The sequence below is a fragment of the Sus scrofa genome, chromosome 1 (genome assembly GCF_054392235.1).
Source record: "Sus scrofa isolate SSC_HxYL_T2T_F1_AM1 chromosome 1, Sscrofa_HxYL_maternal_Yorkshire_Landrace_v2.0, whole genome shotgun sequence".
Lineage (NCBI taxonomy): Eukaryota > Metazoa > Chordata > Mammalia > Artiodactyla > Suidae > Sus > Sus scrofa.
In genome coordinates, this window is record NC_139383.1 from 230,675,705 (window position 1) to 230,697,875 (window position 22,171).

Here is a 22,171-nt window from a genome sequence, read left to right on the forward strand (position 1 = left end):
AGAGTACATCTTATAAGAAATTGTTCCCTAAAGGAGCCGGTATTGAAATACACTAGTAAAAAAGTTCTATTCACACAGTGCTTTCCACTTCTTGCCATTTTGCTTGGAACCTCACAAGAACCTTATAAGCCAGGAATTATTACCTTCATTTATAAAGAGAGGAATTTATAAAAGGGCTGAAAACCACTCATACTCCTACAGGAAGTGGTCTTTCCATTGATTTATTCAGACATTTTACTCGGTTGGGGCTTCTGATTAAAAAACAAAAAAAATGTTTAAAATTTTAAAAAGGAAATGACACACAGCATCATAGATGTGCTACATGAGTTAAGCCAAATTATCTCTAAATACAATCAAATGTTTCTAGTGCAAGAAGGCCTCCCTGATTTGGGTAGTGAGGCCATGAGAGAAACAGGTAGCTGAGGGATTTAGAGCACAGACTCAGGAAACTCAATCAAATCGTGCTTCTTCCACATGGACCTTATATCCCTTTGGACAAGTTGTTCAGCCTTTCCATGCTTCCATTTTTCCTCATCTGCAAAACAGAGGTAATAATGTACCCTACCCATGGGGGTTTTGTGACGTTTAAATGAGATCATCCAGTTAAAGTGCTTGGCATAACCCCTACTTCAGAGAAAGTATTTAATATAGCTATCATGATTATAAGACAAAGCCTCAGCATCCCATTGGAGAGCTAATTTGCCCAGAGCTACAGAGCTGGTTAGTGACAGAGCAGAGACTGGAGCCCAGATTCTGTCCAGCATCCTTTTGCTATAACTGCACCACAGCTTAATTTGCTTTTACATGGTGATAAGAACTTCAACTAAAAGAGAGAACATGAGTTAGAAAGCCTGCTATCTGCAACTGATCGATGTTGAGTTTCCAGGAAGCAGTCACATCTCAAGTATCTACACAGAAAATATAAATCAATCGAATTCCTTTCAGAAAGTTCTTATCTTCCTCCTGGGTATGGGACCGCCTCACAGTTGAACCCTTTATACCATGATTCACTTGTGATTTGAGTGACCAGGTCTCAGACATGTATCAAAAGGCACAGGCTTACAGCACACTTGACTCTTCCTATGGTTAATGCTGTAGGGAGGCCCCAGTGTAGATGGTTCTGGCAGGACGGAAACAGAGGCGGAGATTAAGGAACTAAAGCAAAGCCTGCAGTCGTCTTTGAGACCAGCCTGTGCCTGGTTTTATATACACTCCCTAGCTATTTTGAGTCACCAGGGACGTATCACTCCCAGTTCAGAAAGCATTCTTTTGGTCACGTGTTGTAACCAGGAAAGCAGTAGCCCTATAACCAGTCACCATAATGTCCTTGGCAGGCTTGATGACAATGCATTAAGGCAGAATGAATTTAGGCAATCAAGACTCAAATCATAATGCTACTTTAAACGAGATTCAGCTTAACATGATTCTTCAGCCTTTTCCTCCACTTAGATCTCTTCTGTTAGAAGCATCTGCTGTCCTTTGCTTTTTAAAGTCATTGCACATAACCTCAGTCAATTCCAGCAAGCACAAGTTGACCCCAAGTTTTTATTGGGCTCTTGCAGCACCATTTTCCTGACTTTTCTTGGAATCAAGGGAGGGGCTCCCTGAATTTAGAAAGTGCTTTTCTGGTTAATGAGGACTTCCCACTTATAGTCCTAATTACAGTGGTCCCTTTTGCAGTGTCATGGTTCTAGCAGAGATTGGAAAGTTTGCATCCTTAAATGCCAAGCTAGCTAAACAGCTGTAGTGTACCTTGAAATCCGAGGAATTATAACATTCTATTGAATTCTTTAAGACCAGGGGAAAGGTTTCCACACAGACTATCTGCAGATTCTCAGAGACTCACATATGAGGATATTTCAGTCCAACATGTCTGAGCTGGAACAGAGGTCAGAGAACTGCAGTCTGGAGAACTTGTGTATAAGAGATGCTGGGAGATGACTTTCTCGGCTCTACCAGTTTGAGACATCTATTCATCCTTCTCCTTAAGGAATAAAGTGATATTTCCCTGCTTCTCTGTTAAGCATGAAGAATTTAAGTCTAACTCATCTAGAGAGTCTTGTTTAGATCAGATGTCTGGGTGTTAGCCCATTGGTATTGTGTGGATAAGGACTTTTCAAAGTATATTACCCAGCAACACTACTGTACTGATTTGTGTGTCCTTTTTGGGGAAATTCTGCATGTTTAGTTTATATCCCTCTAGCTGGTTTCTTACTGTTTAGATTTCACTCCAGTTATTTAACTTCACCTTTAAAATCAGGAGGAATTTGGTAACTATTTTCCTCTTTCAGGAAATGTATACCTGCCATTATCATCAATGGTGACAAAAAGTAGAAGGTAATGATCATCCCTTCCCCCTCCTTGGGTGGCCTTCCATGCTAATTCTGTCAAGACTTACTTCTAGGAAGAGGCCAGCATGGTAGGACAGGATCTGACTTGATTCCTGGCATCACCACATGTGTCACCTTTGAGTCTCAACTTCTGCATCTGTAAAATGGACCGAGAGAGTCAGTCTCTCAGGTCTCTCTGAGCATCTTGAAATAACACATATAGGGCACTGAGCTGGGTGTACAAGGAAGTGTTTGCTGTGGAATAGTTGCCTTTCCCTCCAAGATGATCAGAGAAAAGCCTTAGGAGCCTGTTGAGGAAAGTAAATTTGCAATTGAAACCTCAAAAATTCTTAACCAGTAAACTTGGTCTTCTTTGGAAAGGAATTGAAGAAAATTGGAGAAATTTCTAAATGTGAAACTTCTTTCATGTCATTAACCTTAGACCTCTCAGATGAGAGGCAACAGGACCATTCTACACAAGGACTATGTAATCAAGCAGGAGAATAGCATTTGCCTACTTACCACCAGGGGACAATATCAGGCTGTAATTATTGTGCAGATACTCCTATGAAATGCTAGGCTGGGGGATGGTGACCCAGGAAGAGGTCTTCGACAGTTCCTTCCAAGAAGGGGCGTAGTGTAATGGAAAATATATTGGTCCTTGATTCCACATTTTCTTACTAATCAAATATCTCTGACCCCTCGTTTCCTTTGTTTTATTATCCGTAAAATAGGCAATGAAATGTTTTTTTTGGTCCTTTTCATTTAAGGGCTACACCTGCGGCATATGAAGTTCCCAGGCTAGAGGTTCGATCAGACTTACAGCTGCCAGCCTATAGCACAGCCACAGCAATGCCAGACATGAGCCAGGTCTTCGACCTACACCACAGCTCACGACAACATCAGATCCTTAATCCACTGAGCAAGGCCAGGATCAAACCTGTATCCTCACGGACACTGTGTCAGGTTCTTAACTCACTGAGCCACAACAGGAACTCTGGCAATGAGATTTTTTAAATTTTTTCATAGGATTATTTAGAGGAGAGCTCCTCAAACTTCCATGCATGTCCTGTTAAAATGCAGAGTCTGGTTCAGCGGGATTGGAGCAGAGCATGGGATTCTGTATTTCTAATAACTTCTGGGAGATGTTGATGTTCCTGGTTCATGGACCACACCTTTTTTGTTGTTGTTGTTGTTGTTTTGTTTTTTTGCCATTTCTTGGGCCGCTCCCATGGCATATGGAGGTTCCCAGGCTAGGGGTAGCTGCCAGCCTACACCAGAGCCACAGAAACGTGGGATCCGAGCCGTGTCTGCAACCTACACCACAGCTCACGGCAACACCGGATCCTCAACCCACTGAGCAAGGGCAGGGATCGAACCTGCAACCTCATGGTTCCTAGTCGGATTCGTTGACCACTGTGCCACGATGGGAACTCCCTCGTGGACCACACTTTGCAAAGCAAGGGTTCAAAGGACTTTATATCAAATTATACCCTTAAAAGGAATGGTAAACTCTTGGGTAAAGAAGGTGGAAAGTAGCCCCATTGGCATCAGTAGTATTCTTAAATTCCACTGAGAAGTCTTCTCTGATGAGTAAAAATACTGACATGCATGTGTTTCCATTCTACAGTGTTCTTTTCAGTGTTTCTAACAATATCTACATTAACAATTTTTTTAGTGTGATTGACATGGGGCCCATGGGAATGCACCATGCCCAGCACAACAAAGGTGTTAAAAAAAGGAAAGTTGAGATTAAGGGGAGGAGGAAGAAAGGGAGAAAACAGAGATATATATTATGTTTTTGGGGTAGAACTGGCCATCTCCTTTTAGAGATAAGAAGATGTGGTTGAGAGAACGGAGGCAGCCTGCCAGCATTTTACGTCAAGCATTTAAGGACAGCGGTAAGCGGTAAGCGGTAAGAAGACAGATTAGCCGAAGGTGTTTACATTGGTGATGGAGACATTTGGGATGCTACTGTGGATAGATATGACCTGATACAGTTCTAGAAACTACCTGTGATGCCCCATCTGTCTGTATGGCTATATCTAATCACAGGCTTCTGGAGGCGAGACAAAAATGGAGAAAAATTCTTTTTGTCAAAAAGCATTATTTTTAGGTCTGATCTAAGTCTATGGATCACACTCTCTCTCTCTCTCTCTTTTAGCTGCCCCATAGCATATGGAGTTCCCTGGCCAGGGATCAGATCCAAGCCACAGCTGTGACCTAAGCTGCAGCGGTGGCAATGCCTGATCCTTAGCCCACTGTTCCAGGCTGGGAATCAAACGTGTGTCCCAGGGCTCCCAAGACACTGAGGATCCTGCTGCACCAAAGCAGGAACTCCAAGACTATGGATCTTAAGTATAAGTGAACAGCACTCACTGTCTGCAGAACATGAGCTTGAAAGTCTTCTTAACTTATTTTGTTATAATATATGTGCTCGCCACTCAGACACAAGCTCACTGAGGGGACTTTTGTCTGCTTGGTCCATGGCTGAGTTCTAGCAAGTGCAATGGCATCCGCCTGTAGCAGGTGCTCAGCAAGCATTGTTTGAAGGAATAAAGAAAGAGTGACGTTGTGAATAGATAAATGCTTAGCAATATTTTCTTGAAAAACTTTAGAGAAGAGATTGTGTGGTTTTAATCTTATAGAGGGCATCTCTATATTTCTAAAAATCATATCTAGTGTCTCATTAATTATATCCTTTTTGGGAGTTCTGGTTGTGGCTCACTGGTAACAAAACTGGCTAGTATCCATGAGGATGCAGGTTTGATTCCTGGCCTTGCTCAGTGGGTTAAGGATGCATTGTTGCCATGAGCTGTGGTGTAGGTCACAGATACAGCTTGGATCTGGTGTTTCTGTGGTTGCTGTGTAGGCCAGCAGCTGCAGATCCAATACAACCTCTAGCCTGGGAATTTCCATATGCCACAAGTGTGTCCCTAAAAGAGGGGGAAAAAATTACATCCTTTTCTCCCAAATAAATTTCTATTCCCTACTAAAGATTGCAGCTGATATAATACATTTCCAAAATTTAATTAATGTTAATTGAACAGGGGACATAAAATGACAACTTTTTTTTCTTTATCCTTTCAAAAACAAGGTGTTCGTGGACCTGTCCAGAGGTTCCCTGGGGAATTACCTATCCCAGAGCTTCCTGGAGAATATTAAATTCATTTTTTTTTTCAGGAACCACCAAAATTTTAGTATTTAATATCACAACTCACCAAGGTCCAAGATGTAAAGTTACTGTGTCCAGAAAACATGGGGGACAGGGGAGGGAAGTCAACTCCATGAACTCACTCTGTAACATGTGGTAAGAAGAATGCACACTTTATAATATAAAACCTGTGTACACATAGTAGTAAGTTGCAAAAAGCCATCCATCTTCTCTTGGCTTGTAAAAAGGGCATTCCAGATTTCAGTATAAATGAGCAACCTTCAGCTCCTCTGTGTGGTCAGGGATCCTGTTTTCCCCCTCCAACTCTTCTACCCCAGGCTGTGTCATGAGGTCTGCAATGCCTTTCTCCAGGTCATCAGTGAGTCTGTTCATGTCATCAATTCTTCCAATGATCAGATCAGACATGGTTCGAACTTAATCTTGCACCTGTTGCAGGAATATCTGCACAGCTGAGATGAGATCCTGCACAGTCTTGGGGTCAGTCTTGGCCATCTCCCCAGGTCGCAGTTCGGTGGTGCTGTCTCAGACTGTCCTTTGTACAGTCATTTCTGAGTCCTTAAAGAACCTCATTCCGCTTGTCTTGGTGACTAAAGTGTGACAGAAACAGAACTGGGGAAGACAACTAGTCTTTCTGTAGGCAATCAAAGAGAAAGCCTCTGATGGATCTTAATTTTCTCCTACAAATCTTCTGGACCAAGGGGGGACTTACAGAATCTCCAGAAGCAGAGTAGTATGGAAAGAAAGGCCATTCGCTAACCTGAGGTTCCCCAGGGTTGTTCTAGTTGGGTCCAATAAAGACCCAATTGAGATAATGCTTCTATGGGATGCCTCAGAGTCTGGGGCTTCATTTTGCGAGCTCCTGAGATGACCAAGTTGTACTGCCTTAACCCTTTAAGGGCTGCATTGATGGTACCTAACAGAACAGAATGTCATGGTGACCTGACCTTGGAAGTGGTTTAGTGAGAACCAAGCTCCAGTCCGTGAATCCTATTTTCAGCCTTCATGTGGTTTTAAGATTTAGCCCAGTTTCCAGACTATCCCCTACCCAGGCTTGAAAATGGCTTTATTTCACACTTTGCGGCAGGAGGTAAGTGGGTTTCTATGTGAAAGTGATGGTGCCAAAGACATTTACGAACATTAAAAAAAATGTCTGAACATGGCTTCAAGCCACTCAGCCTGTTTCTCATCCCGTGCCGTGCCTTGCGGAGCGTATGCAAGTTCAGAGCTCCCTTTGAAATCAGTGGTGGTTATGAGCTTGGAGCAACTCTGTGGGGCTCTGAGCAATATAATAAATGAGCGCCTTTGAAGACTAACCATTGTACTTAGGCTCTTTTTGTGCTTCTGACACTGCTTTCTCAGGGCTGTTCTGTGATGGAGGGAGTAGCCCACCAACACACATCCCCTGGTTTTCAACTTTGAGCCTGAAAGAGGGAAGGGGAACAGGAAGTAGGTCCTCAGATATCCTTAAAGAAGTGGCCTCAACCCTTTTATTCTCCTTTTGATATCCTTTCAACATGTGGGATATACCATTCCCACACTCACATCCCCTGAGTGAAAACAAAACAAAAGCTGCTTTCATCTATGAGTACTTATTGGTCCATGAAACAACAACAACAGCAACGTCAACAACTAAGAAAAATAAAAAACAAAGCTACTCTCAGCCAGGCGATATCGCAGACTTATTTATACATAAGGGGTTTCACAGACTATTTATTTATAGCTGAAAGCAAAGAATTCGATCCAAGATATTTTCCATGTTTCCTTGATGACATTACAGACTAAGTTGATATATGATACTGAAATGATTTCTTGAATATTCTTTTTTTCTTTTCTTTTTTTTTTTGGCTGTACTTTTTTTTGGCTGTACTTGCAGAATTGCAGGGATTGAACCTGTGCTACAGCAGTAACTAAGCCATAGCAGTGACAATGCCAGATTCTTGACCCACTGAGCCACAAGAGAACTTCATGATTTCCCAAATATTCTTAAAAGATAATTAAAGTTTTTGTTTTGACTTTTGATGAAAAGGCTCATATACGTATTTCAAGTGCTTAAGTTTGGTAAGAAAAATACATTCAGGTTGCTTTTAAATAAATTTAAGAAGAATTATTGAATTCTTTGGCCCAGATTTTCAGGTACAAGTTTGAATGGCTATTTGAATGTCATTTCTTGCACTAGACCCAAATCTAAATAAGTTTTGCTAAGCGCCTTTTTAGGTTCTCACAACCACATTGTGAGGTCGATACTGTAAACTCCACTTAACAGATGAAAGAACCCAGAGTTCCAATAGCAAAAGTAGCTCATAAGTGGCAAAACTATATCTAAAGCCTAGCCCTTTGACCCAAAAGTCCAGCCCTTTTTCTCCCCCAAACTGTAACTGCTTCTCAAGCTACAGCAATCTGCCCCTCTCTGAGAATAATAAAATACGTTGTTTATTTGCAATGAGAAGTATGTGAGCAAAAAAAGTAAATATCAGATGAAATGGACTTCAAGGAAACTTGCATTTCTAGATGCAAATGTAGGATAAGAAAGTTCTAAGTTCTTTTTCTCATCTTTGAAACTTTTCCTAAAACTGGGACAAAAATAGATAGAATAGAATAGTCTTTAGTATTATTGACTGGTATAAGAACTCCTTTAATTTACTTTCCTATATCCTGCCTTATTCCAAAATGGGGATGAGGGATATCAGACAAGAAATAAAGGAAGTATGAGTAAAGGAAAATGGGAAAAAAAATATTAAGTGGAGACCAGAGGTAAATTAATACATGCAAATGCATGCCACATTGAGAATGAAAACAAAACACAAAACCAAAGCCAAAAAAAGAACACTTGGAAGATAACAATAACAACCATAACAAAGCTGGCCATCATGTGTTGAAGACTTTTATGATTTGACAAGTACAGTGCTAAACACTTTTACATTGGTTGTCTCATTTAGTTTTTACTGCAGCCTTATGAAGTAGGTATGAACATTTCATTATTTTTCAGATAAGGAAACGAGGCACAGAGACAGAGACTCAAGGTCCACCAGCTAACAGGTGATGGATATTAGATTTGAACTCAAGCATTCTGATTTCAAAACCTGGCTCTTGACCATTCTCAGTTTTATACCAACTAAACACATGGTCGTGACCATGAGAAAAACCAATTGTTTCTTGGCATTTAGGTTTTAAGGAAATGGCTCTCTGTGCCCTCATGAGTGGAACATGAATGAATTAGAGGCCGCTCTTTCTCAACATCCCTCATGGTGATAACAATGTGACAGGCCTAACGCTGTTTGTCCTTTGGTCCCTCCTTGGAAGCTGAGGCCCAAGGCCAAAATACAATTCAGTAAAAGGGGGGCCAGAACAATAAGGGTCAACTATTTAATTTGGATGGTTTACCTTGATCTTGAAATATAATCCAAACTATCTGGAGAGATGAATGGACTTCATGTCCTTCAGGCAATCCCCTGCGGGGCCTCCTGAGCTGTAAACATTCCTTGAACACTTCTCTGCTGGAGGAAAAAGAAAAATCACAACCATATAGAATGGAGGCCATAAATCTGGAGTAAAACTAATCTCAGTTGTTCCCTCAATGTTACTCAGCAGTCCTATTACATGTGCTTCTCCCATTTCCCTGAGCTGCGATTCCAAACCTTTACCACTCTTCAAAGCTTTCAATCTTCTCTCTTTGGGATGACCTTGTGTCTAAGCTAGCTACCAAGAGTGGTTTTTAAAAAAAATTTTCTCATCCATTTGCCTATAAGCCCACTTGCATCTGCACCCATTCTTTCTTTGTCCTCATCTCTAGCAAAAGATAGTTTTCTTATCAAAGCCAACTCCATCTGCTGATGCGATGGATATTATTCTACCCTGCCTCCTTAGGAAATTTGCTTTATCAATAATGTCCTTTTCTTACCTTCAATGCTCCATTGATTATTTCCTTTAGCATGAAAATATGGTCATCCCTTTCATTTAACAAACAAATAAAAAACTAAACCCACTTAGTGGTCATGCTTTTAACCATCCTCATTTTTATTTCTTTGACAGCTATTCTTTTACAGGGTGCAACCTAGATTTACTCTCTCTGCCTCCACGTCACTCCACATCATTGGTCCACTCTAACTGGGCTCTCCCTATATCACAGCACTTGAAACTGTCCTGCTGCACTCAGCCAGTGAAATAAGCACAGTTAGTCCTCATCTCACATGGCTTGTCCTGCTGACTATTCTCATATACTTGGATTTCTGGCTCTACATTCCCTGACATTTCTCTTTCCCGCTTTCCTCCTCTGCACTGGTTGCTCCTTTTCTGGTGCCTTTATTTATTTTTTTCTATTTTATTTATTGGCTTCTATTTCTCTGCCCCCTCTTTAAATCTGTTTTTTTTTTTTTTCTACCATAATCACTTTCGGTGAGATCTGGTCTATATTATAGTTTTACATCTATATTTCCATTCTGAGCCAAAGTCCCAAATCTCCAACTGTTTTCTAGATGATTCCACCTGGACATTCCACTGGCATTGAAAACTCAGTATGTCCAGAAGTGAACATGATCCTCTCGGCTTTCATGCTCATCCTTGGTTCTTAAACAAAACCTGCTTGCTCTCCTATATTGTGTATGTTAGTGAATTCTACACCCTTTCCCCAGTTTCCCAAGCCCACAGTCTGGGAGTCGTTGACTGCTTTCTCACATTCCAAACAATTTATTTTATTTATTCTTCTTGCATATCCCTCATCTCTAATGGGACCACCAGTCTATTTGAGTAGGTCCATCAACCCCTTCAACTACTGCCATACAACCCTTGACATTTGCTTAGTCTCCAGAATTTCCCTTTTCCAATTCCATTTTTGCAATAGCCCTAGAGTTCAGATAAGAAAATTTGATTATGTTACTCCTTTGCTTACTGTTGATCATCGGCATCTCATAACTCATAGGATTCACTTGAAAATCTTTTGCCTGGCTGGAAAATACCGATCTATGTTTCTTTGTTCACTGGCAAGTTTTCCAGGACCGATTTAAATGTGTTATCTGAATCTGCCACTCAACTCTGGAGATCACACAGTTTAGTCAATCTCATTGTATTTGCTTGTTTGTGAGTCTGATTCTTTACTTGATTCAGTGCCTTGAGAGTAGGATCTTAACCTTATCCGTTTTGTATGTATAGCATGTGCTATACTAACAGGTGCCCAGTTAACATTTAGTGGATGAAGAAAATGTATATATTTTTGAGAAGTGTATCATTAAAATGGGTGGGAAAAAATTTGTCTAGGGAACAAAGTATGCCCTGCCAAAATTATAATTTGTAATACCCACTTGGTCACACATACAGCTTGAGATGGACTGGGATGTATCTTGACCACAATTTATGTTATAGTAAGAATGTGTTTGCCAAACTACCACTAGGGCATGTATACATTTTTAAGAATTCTAGGTCATGGTAGTGGATATCTTTGACCAGCAGGATCTAACTACTTCAGGGAATTAGATAAAACAGGTGTTGGGAAATGGACTAGATGAGGTCTGTGCATAGGCTCTGCTGACATATTCCTTCAAGGAGATGGTTTCAGTATTTCTGACACCAGTCCACTCCTTTCTCATGGACTTTTCAGACCTTCATCTGAGAGCCATCAGATGCTGAGGCCAAGGATATATGGGCCCCTTTAAATGATTACAGCTTTCTCCCCCTGGTCTCAGTGTGTATGAAGAAGGAAGATTTTTATGGAGATTTGTTTTCCAGTGTGATTTGTCACACTTCTTATCTATGAACTTTCCATTAAATTTCTCTCACCCTAATAAGAGACCAGTAGTCAATTACTGCCTTATAATAACTATCTCTTCTTCTCATGGAGAACACACACAGAATATATTATATATTGAGCAATCAAAAATTGTTAAGGCTTTCTTACATTTATACTTTCTAGATACTCATGTTGCAACAGAACAAAGGGTGGGGAAAAAATGTAATTGTAATGTATACATGTAAGGATAACTTGATCCCCTTGCTGTACAGTGGGAAAATAAAAAAAAAATTAAGATTTTGTTACATTTATACTTTCTAAATTTTTTAAAGATTCCACATATATGTGAAAAAAAAACATTATGTATCTTTATATGTAAGGCTTATTTCACTAAGCATAATACCCTCCAGGTCTGTCCACACTGTGGCAAATGGCAAATTCTTACTCTTTTTTATGGCTGAGTAATGTTCCACTGTATATACTTACCACATCTTCTTTATTCATTCATCTGTTAATGGACACTTAGGTTGCTTCCATACCCTGATTATAACAAAACAGAAACAGACTCATGGTTACAGGAACAAACAAGTTACCAGTGGGGAGAGGGGTTTGAGGAAGGATAACATAGGCATGGGGCATTAAGCAGTACAGACTACCAGGTATAAAATTAATAAGATGAAAGGTTATAATGTACAGCACAGGGAATATAGCCTGTAATTAATACTGACGTTAAATGGAATATAATCTAAAAGAATATCAAGTCAGTGTATTATATGCCCAGAATAATATAACATTTTAAGTTAACTATACCTCAGTAAATAACTAAATAAACTATTGTTTTGAATCACCATGTTGAAGGCAGACATCTAGGTATTGACATCCATTTACAAACTGGGTAACCAAAGGCCAGTCTCCTTCCTCTCTCATCCTTCATATCCTGTTTGACTCTGAGATATATATATTCCAAGAAAAAGAACCTCTACCTAATCTGGCTACGTAGGGTCTTTATTTTTTACTTTTTAGGGCCACACCAGCAGCATATGGAAGTTCCCAGGCTAGGGGTCAAATCAGAGCTACAGCTGCCAGCCTACAACCACAGCCACAGCAGTGCCAGGTCTGAGCTGTGCCTGTAACCTACACCACAGCTCAGAGCAACACCGGATCCTTAACCCTCTGAGCAAGACCAGGGATAGAACCTGTGTCCTCATGGATATTCGTCGGGTTCATATCTGCTGAGCCACAACAGGAACTCCCCATAGGGTCCTTTAGACTAATCCTATGGAAATACAACCCTCGTATCATTTGTCACTTTAGTCAATATACAATTAACACACTATTAGGAGTTTATTGGCTGATATCTTCATCTTTGCCACTTTCTTTCAATTGATTTAATGGGGGATTGACCTAGGCCTAGAGTATGATTTATTTATTGAACCTTTGTCCTGACCTGCCTTAAAATTTGTATTTTCAGGGCCAGCCTGTATTTTAATCATTAAACTAATTTCCCCTCTTTTTTCTTTTTTTACTCTTGAAATAAAATAAAATTATTCATTTTGAATCAAAAGAGAAAGATTTAAAGAAAAAAAAAGAGGCTATAAGGATATAAGTAGCAGGAAAAGGGGAAAGAATGTAGACTGTCAATGCTCAGAGGTAGAATTGTGCTTTATGGCAACCAGTGCTGATTGGTTGAGACCGAAATTGTTTTACTTTTTAAAAAGATGCTCACCTTTCCGGCTAATGAATGCTTTGAAAAAAATCAGTGCTACAACTGGTCAGACTAAATAAAGTATGGCTTTTTATCTGCTTTACAAGGTTGTTATAAGAGTTAAATGGGGCAACCTATATGAAAGCAATTTGCCAATTATAAGTTTCTCCCTAAACATGTAGTATTACCTAAGCAATACTACAGGTATTTCTTAGAAACTGTCAACCTTGGGGTCACTGATTTCCATTGTGGCTACAAGAGCTCTCAGGGAACACTGACCTTGATTAGCACTCCAGAACTTGCTCCCAAAAGAATACCAAATATACCACCTGCAGAGTATTTTATTTGCTTTGTGGGCCAAAGATCTTTTTCTTATTTAAAAAATGCAAAAGACTTTCTGTTTTTGAAACAATAAGTGGCACTGACATCTCTCAAGATTGAAAGCACCATTGTCTCATTTTAAGCACCCCCTTATTATTAGGCAAAGATGTTGTTGGCAGGAATGAATAATTAGATAACTCTTTGTGGGCACATTTTATTCAGGTCCCAAGGGGAACGTGCAATTGTAACATCTCCTTGGATTATTTCACAAACATATGGCAAATGAAGCACCTGAGCCAGATGTACAAGCATATTATACTAGGTCTGTTTTAACTTAAAACTGTGAAATACATCAGATGGTGAAGTTATTTTGGTCATGAACATCCATCATGGAAATAGTATAGAAGCATCTTTTTTTTATTGTCCATTTTACTTGGACTGGAAATAATCAAGAACAAAATAGCTTGGAAATAGTCTCTTGGAATGGAAGATTTCAGGTAAAGTTCAAGACCTAATGAAGTATGTGGTCTGGATTTAAATAGGTCTCAGACATCTCTATATAGTTTATTAATGCCTATTACCAATATTCACTCCTGGCAGGTCTGGATTCTCAACTCAACAATGATTATTTTCAATTCTATTTTCCTCATCTTGTGTTTCCTCCAGAGATGCATATGGGTAGATTAATATGGAATTTTTTAAAATAATGAGAATATATTCTCTACTGATTCAGTAGGGAGTTTCTGTTTTTCTTTTAGCCTATTTTATTATTACAATATTTGTTTTTATTTTACTAAAAAGTCATCATCTGGCATTGATTTATTGGAATCATATTTATCTAAGAAGGAATGCCCATCCCATTTGCTGGTGGGAACACCACATTTCAGAATGAATGGGATGATTTTTAATCTGAGATACTTATGTTTCAGAAATAAAATATATAGATGCCATTGAACCCCCAATGGTACAGTGTTGTGCTTGGGTAGAGTGTTGTGCTTGATAAAAAAAAAATTAGGAATATACAGGTGGAGACAACTGTATTTTCCCTTCAATTCATATGTGCAAATTCCATAAGCATTAATGAGTGCTCTGCATGTGCACCTAAGAGGATGTGGACCAAGTCACAATGGAATCTATTACTTTATCCAGTCCATTTTTTTTTTAAGACTTGCATCACAATCATATTCCTGAGCTTTTCCTGAGAAAGTGAAATATACAGTACAGAGAGGATGTAAACAGTATGGTAGCAGTGGCACCAAGGAAAAAGTACTTTACTTTTTATAGCCAGTATGGCATAGAGCAGAGATTTGGAGGTTGAATTACTATGGTTGGCAAATGTTGAAGCTGACAACAGAGGCCCACAGAGTCTTGGATAGTCTCCCTTTGTGTTGCATCAAAATAAGGAAACAAAATATTTATGAACTTAATTCTGCCTCTCAATTCTTTCCTCCTTTGAAATGGCAATCCTCTGTGTGATAAAATGTATCGATGTGCAGTTCTGATGTGTTCTGAGCCAACTTGCTATTCCACAAATGTGGTGCACCTGTGTTTTCTTGGTCACCCGACTGCCACTGGGGTGCCTTAAAGCGCTCTCTCTCAAATAAGTGAGTAAGAGGCAGGGGTGGGAAGGTGTTGGGGAAGCGGGTATGAACTCTTCCATCTTGTGTTTCCTCTCAGTTCTTCTCATTTGGAAAATCTTGGAACATATATTTAACTTCAGGTGAAGATATCAGGTTTATCCTAATCCAGTGACCTTGACAAGTCCCCATCTGGGACTGCAGTGGCCCTGTATGCCCTCACAGTCTACCTGTCTCTCAGGGATGCACCTCTGCTTATAGTACACACTTCTAATATTGCAGACACATAGGGGCAGGGCATTCAGATCCTCACAGATCAGCCAAACAATCCCACAAAACTGAGCATCACCCAGAGGCCCCCTTTGTAAAGCCACTAAGCCAACATCCTCTCTACAAGACCAATAGGGACACTCATGTATTAACGACCCTCCACCTCAACAGCCCAACACTCTGATTTATGGGGTTTTAGTGTTGGGAGAAACCACCACCAGCAAAACAAGACGGCTGGCCATGAAGGCAGACAACAAACCCCAAATACCGATTCTGTGCCCTTACCTTCATTCCCTCCCTGAAGATTTAGACTTCTGATGGTAAGACAGTAATGTTCTGACCTTAAAGGGCTGAGGTTCTGCTGCCACTGGTTGCTGAAAGCATCATTCCTCAGCAGCAGGGGTACCACTGGCCCCAGTAGCAGCAGCGCCGTGGCGGCAACCACAGAAACAGGAGTTCAGTCATATTGGCATCGGATTCTGGAAGGGGGATGGGGCGCGGGGGAGAGAGGGAGTCTATTGGCCTAAAAAGCTGAAACATCTGCTGGAGTTATTAACAGCTTTTTGGCTGAGTTCAGCAGCAGGGCACCTTGTGGTTGATAGATTCTTCTCTCAGCAATTCAAAACAATGCCGTTAAAGCAAATTTCTCATTTTCAGAGCACAGCTTAATGAGGCATACAGTATTTTAAAAATAGTCTCACTTAAAATGGTCAATAGCAGAGCCTGCAATCAGTGGTTACCTTCGGTCTTCTGTTGCGTTGTTAACTTTGCCAGGGTGATTGCGTAACATGGATTTTTCAAAAGACCAGGGAGCTCACAGTTAACTCACTTTGTAGGAATTTACATTATTTATGAGGTTTATGCAGATTATCCTACGGTGTAAATACTGGCGAACTTGATCAAAACCACTTAGAGGCCTCATGGCTCTCTCTTCCCAAAAGTGTGCGTTAAGCCTTTTTAGGCTCAGAAGGCCAATTCCAGGAAAGGTTCTGAGGGGCCAAATTTTGAAGATGAAGTAAAACTAACTGAACATGTGGCAATAGCCTGGGCTGGAAGAGCCTTGGCTTGGAAGGCGGGGCTGAGGGTTCCAGCCCTAGTCCTTGATCTAACTGGCTGTCCTTAGCCCTTAGGGGTCAATTTCTCATTCTGCCTCCATTTCTTCCTGAATAAAATGATGGAGTCTACTGAGGGGTCTGTGAGCCTCCCAAAGTTTCCATCCAGCTCTGCCATCCTGGGTGCAGTGGTATTCAAATCCAATTTGCAAGTGTTCCTCTTATGAAATTCATGGATTGTATCTGAATGGAGACTGTTGGCCAAGGCCTTTACGCATTAGCACATGACAGCATGTGTGGTATTTGGGTGGGGGCATCAGACAAACAAACTGTAACATTAAATAGCTCTGTCAGTCACTTCAAGAGAATGCACCATATGCCGTAACAGACGTGGGCAAAGTACAACCATGCCCAGCTGGATTTCCGAGACTGTGAGTTTAACTGGCCAGCTGACAGTGTCCAGCCCAAGGTAGGGTCAAGCACATCTTTGGGTCCTAAGGATCCAGCCTGCTACCTTAGGCAGAAGGAAAGGGGTAATGAGGGAGAGAGTTAAGGCTGACCAGTTGTGGGCCAACATCTGTGATGGTGCCAAAATTTGCCCCATCCTGCCTTCCTCATTTGCCCCTGTGCCCAGCATGTGGGAGGAGAGAGAAATTTGCCAAGTCACTGTTTCTCTAGGCACACTGGTGATCTGACCCTTAGCTGCAGTGAGGGATCCAAGGAGACCAGCTCCCCCCAACCCCACCTTCCTGCATTCCAATCCAGGAATCGCTAGGAACAGAGATGATATTTCCACACATTCAAAAATTATTCTGATTGGTTCTAAGACATGTAAAACCCTGGCAGGCAAGAGTCTCATCAATGTGGTAGTGCTTCTAGCCTCTATAACCAGCGTCTGTCATTGAGGCTGAGGGCATGTGATCCAATTCTAATAGATTTGTCTGGTTCCTGACCTCAGGTTTCATTCAAACCTACTGGGAGTCTTGTCCAAGCAAAGTGAGTAAAAACAAACCGAACCTAACAGGGTTCATATGGTGTGGTCCTTGATTCCTGACTAAGTTTAAAGGAAAACCACAATGTCCAGAGCCCTATGTCCTGCAGATAAAGAGTAGCCTCAGATTCCTTGCTGCAGGATCCCCTTGGATGGCACCAGCCTTGCCTTTGAGGTGGAAACCTCGCACCCCTGCAGAGAGAAGGGATAACTTGGAGGTACTGCTGATGGCAGTTTGGGGCCTTTGTTGCCATTGAAAACCCAGCTGATGTCAGGCCTCATCCCCTGGAGTCCCAGCCAGCATGCTGTTCCATTGATAACAATCCACACCTAGAGCCCTGTGTGGCCAGCTCCAAGCAGCTAGCTGAGGGCCTCCATGTGAGGGAACAGTAATCTCAGGGCAGATTCCCAGACTCTCTGGGCATCTTACATGGCTCCAGTGGCTTTGTAGCACAGGGGCCCCCTAGTGTTCCTGTGTCACAAAGATGCTGTCACCTTATGCAAAAATAAGGGGATCATCTGTGGGTCTGATGCAGGGGATGCTGGCTCAGACAGTCCAGTGTAAGAGAGACTATGTCTCCTGAGATCCTATGGGTAGTCATGCCCAAACCCTTCTTCTTCAGAGAGACAGAGAAGATGGGTAAGAAAGATCCAGCCTCTGCTGAGAAGACAGTGACAGAGGTTTCAGGGTAAATGGGATGCCCCACTCCTGAACTTGGGGGCTGCAGACTTGCCGAAGGCCCACTCATCCCTAAGCTGATTGCTTAGTTGTTCTCCACTGAAGCCTGGGGACTCAGGCTGTAACGTGAGACTGTGTGCAGCTCTCACCCCACAGGATGCCGAATGGGTAGCCACAGCCACAGAGTAGCCTTAAGCTGGCCTTCCAGAGACTCTTAAAGAGAACAAAGAAATAAGGCTGATGGGAAATAAATATCCATGTATTACTCTACTCCACCACATACCAACAGATCTATGCAAAGGCAAGTGTAGACAAGCCCTCACATCTCATGTCACCTAGAGTGTGGATGTTGATGTGATGGAAATATGTGTGTGTGCATGCGTTTTAAGCACAATATCACCTGTCATGTCAGGGCATGTATGAGCCTCGATAGCAAATATTTTTTGAATTACTGAGTAACAAGTGATAGTAACATACTTGAACCCTGCCATACTTGACAATTGTCATATTAAAACAATTCTACTTCAGATTCAAAGCTCATATGTAATGTTTAGTAAAATTAAGAAACAGAAATTAAGAAAGCCATGGGCTGTCTTTATTTTGGCCTCTAAGCTAAGAGTTAATTTTGGGTAAGTTGTTCAACTTGCATATAATAATTTGCCTTTTCAAGTCAGACTAAGCATCGTTATCACCTCCTAGTAAAATATAAGGCGTTATAATTTTTCAGAATGACTACAGAAATTTGAGGGTCTAGTAGGTAATAATTAAATTACAACCTAATATCTTACAACTGGTAGAATTGTTCTTCTATAGTCTGAAGTAAGTCTTGTAATATTTTGCTGCTTAAATGCGAGATGTTTCTTAGGTTGCTACACAGATGAAAGATAAAGGAGTTGATCCAATCTCAGTATTCCACAGCAAAGCCATTCTATCCTCATAGTATCCAAGGGACAAACAGGGTTATTTGGTCTAATTTCAGGTTGAATAAAGAAAGAGGCTTAGAGAGGTTAAGCACTTGTCCAAAGCTACACAGGGAAGGTTCTTTACAACATACTCCATTTCTCAGTAAAATTGTAATGACAAAACCAAACTCCCTTACAAGATACATTATCAAAGGAGTTCCTGTCGTGGCTCAGTGGTTAACAAATCCGACTAGGAACCAGGAGGTTTCGGGTTCAATCCCTGGTCTCGCTCAGTGGGTTAAGGATCTGGTGTTGTCATGAGCTGTGGTGTAGGTTGCAGAAGCAGCTTGGATCCTGCGTTGCTGTGGCTCCGGCGTAGGCCGGTGGCTACAGCTCTGATTCAATCCCTAGCCTGGGAACCTCCATATGTGGTGGGAGCGGCCCAAGAAATGGCTAAAAGACCAAAAAAAACCAAAAAAAAAAAAAAACCTATTATCAAAGACAGAGTAAATTATTTAAGGTAGGATTCTAATCACATTCTCTTTCTCATTCACATATTCCTCCAACACTTTCTTTTATAGAAGGGTATCTACTCTCTGGTTCAAAAGGAGTAGAAAATTTTGCTCCTGAAATCCCCCAGTGGGCAGTCTGTATTGCTATCCAAGACTAATCTTTATCAATTTACCAATGAATAACTAAATCTTTTGATGCACTGAAATACATAAGAATATAAGTTAGCACCAACTCTAAGGAAAGGGTTCTGGGTAAGAGACACAAATATTGTTGTGTAACGTTGCCAAGGGGTTTTTAAAATATGTGATTTATTTTAACATCCCAATCCTGTAAAATAGGTACTCTTACAGGAAGGAGTACTGGAACCCAGAGAGGGGGCATTCCCTAATGTTACCCTGTGGTAAAGGCAGACTTAAATTTCAGGTCATCCTAGCTTGATCTCTTTATTTACCCATATGTACAACATACATGCAGAAGAATATATGTTCAAAGGAACATACATAATAAGCGATGCTCATTATAGATAACACCTGTCATAAGAGTTCAGAGGAGAAGTCACTAATATGCTCAGAATGAATCAATGATAAATCCTGTCAGATTAGAATGGTCAGGTACCATGTTTCATTGAGACAGTGGGATGAGCCATGTCTTGAGGGATGCGTAGACTTCAATAAGCATATATACTAGAGAAAGACACTTTATTTTGGGAAAATAGATCCTGGCAGGGAATGGTAGTAAAGAAGCATGAGTAAATCATCTTGGCTAAAAAGGAAGATTTCTTTTGGGAAGTCATGAAATAAGACCAGAAGAAGCTTGGGTTCAGACTCCTAAAAAAATCCAATGCCAGGGTAAAGGGTTTGGATTTAATACTTTGGGTGAGAGTGACTGTAAAAAAAGTTACTTGGAGATAAATTTGGGAACCAGAGAAAGGAGGTAGAGAGAATGTGTCAGATTTCACATGATAGTCCAGGCAGGAGGGGGTGAAGATGGTAGTGATACAATCTGAACAGATGAAAATAAATTTACAAGGAAAAATAAGCACTGTTCTAAGGAGATGTGGTGGCTGACTATAAATCAATCTAGATATTATTCCAGGTGGAAAGACCTGGAATAACAAAAGTTATCCAATTTATTTTGCTTAGATTCACTTGTTGTCCACCAACTTGTTCAAAGCCTACTGTACTCTTGGTCCCATTCTGTTCTCGGGAGATAGACCAAGTGAACCAGAAAGCCACACCTGGTGGCTGCAGAGCATAGCTATCTGGTTACCTTCTAGTAGAGGATCTTGAGGCTGTGGCTTAGGCTGATAGGAAGAGGAGGACCTCAGAGAGAGAACTGATTTTGTCAAGAAGATAAGTAGTAGGAGGTGAGATCAAGAGAGCCTAGGCTAAAATGTAGATTAGGTAGGTGATAATGAAGAAATATAAATGTAATAAATTCATTGAGTAATAAAAAAAAGAAAAAAAAAAAAGAAATACCTTAGTAGGGAGCTCAGAGTTAGAAAGAGAATGAGAAAGCCCTAAAGGAGAAGTAACCAGGTATCAAATTATGAGCTACTATCTGCACAAGGCCCATTGGTCTATCTTTATCATCATTAGTTTTATCCTGTTTTATCCTGTTCCCTGAACCCACATTTCTTTCATGCTCTTTTTGGTGTCACTAAATTTTTGCCTATCAAGGAAATGTAAGATTCGAATAATTCTATTCACTTGTAGAACAGAAAGATATCCCACTATGTTTGATTGCTTCAGGAGAGTGATGAAATATTTTTATTCCATGAAATTCTTTAAGACCGTGCTTCTCAAAATTTAATGTGCACATAAATCACTTTAGAATTAACTTAAAATGCAGCTTCTGATTCCATACAGTTGAAATGGGGCCTGCAATCCTGCATTTTTATACTCCTAGGTGCTACTGGTACTGGTGATCCTCAGATCTAACTTTGAAGCTTTGGCATAATTATGTTATTAAATCTTACACTGTGCTTTGCCATTGATTATTTGAAAAGAGTTATTTGTATCTTATAAGCTTATTAGGACAAAGATGATAAAAACATAGGAACTTAAACTCTGCAAGAGAAAAGGCATGTCTAAATTGTGCTTTATAGCCAAGAATATGGGATCAATGACCAAAAAGAAGGGCAGACATATTGTGGGAAGTAACTTCCAGATTGGGTGGTTCAATAAAATTTCATAGAAACGTATACTTTTGAGCAGGCCAGAATTATCATAGGCAGAGAAGGAGAAGGAAAAAAAATCAGAGTTAGGAGATAACACTGGTGTCACATTATTTTGATTTTTTATAGATTTGTAACACATTTTGATATCTTAATGCAAAGCCACCCTTCATTCTGACCTCCCACAATTTTTTTGTTTATTGTTTTGATTTTATGTGAGCCTTAGATCATCATTAAGTTTCAAGAAAAAATATACTGAGAATGATCAGATTTCATTAAATTTAAGGATTATTTGAGGAGGTATTGATAGTTCTCTAATGTTAAATATTCCTGTTGCTACGTTTCTGTATTTATTACAGTCTTTATATTCTTTGGTGAAAGTTTAGTCTTCTGGAAAAAGTTTCTTTTTGGGCATATTTTTTATTTAGTTATTATATGTACTTTTTAGTTACTATCCTTAATAATTTTTTGGTGACTGTTACTTTTGCATGCCTAGTGTTACCTCTACTTTTGGGAAAAATACCCTCTAGTAAGAAACTATCTTTTCTTCAATTTGTCTCTCCAAGCATTATAATTACCACAGTTTATTTCCCTATTATATATATAATATATATATATAGTCTTTTATTTTAGGGCTACATTTGCAGCATATGGAGGTTCCCAGGCTAGGGGTCAAATCGGAGCTGTAGCTGCCAGCCTATGCTACATCCACAGCAATGGGGGATCAGAGCCACATCTGCGACCCAAAGTAGAGCTCATGG

The 22,171-nt window shown here is 40.4% G+C and overlaps 1 long non-coding RNA gene and 1 pseudogene across 6 annotated transcripts in view; both read right to left on the reverse strand.

Moving 5' to 3' along the window:
* Positions 1–205: 205 nt before the first annotated feature.
* Positions 206–22,171, reverse strand: part of LOC146407046 (uncharacterized) — a 287,817-nt gene continuing 265,851 nt past the window's right edge. For 5 of the 6 annotated variants that reach the window (XR_014822400.1, XR_014822404.1, XR_014822411.1 and 2 more), the window contains 2 exons: positions 11,711–11,764; positions 8,374–8,999 (listed from right to left, as the gene is read on the reverse strand). This is a non-coding gene — a long non-coding RNA (uncharacterized LOC146407046). Of the gene's footprint in view, positions 536–2,398; positions 2,488–8,373; positions 9,000–11,710; positions 11,765–22,171 lie in introns of those variants that run through there. The other variant, XR_014822413.1, reaches the window with a different exon arrangement.
* LOC146407047 (heat shock factor-binding protein 1 pseudogene) lies at positions 5,648–6,077 on the reverse strand (annotated as a pseudogene).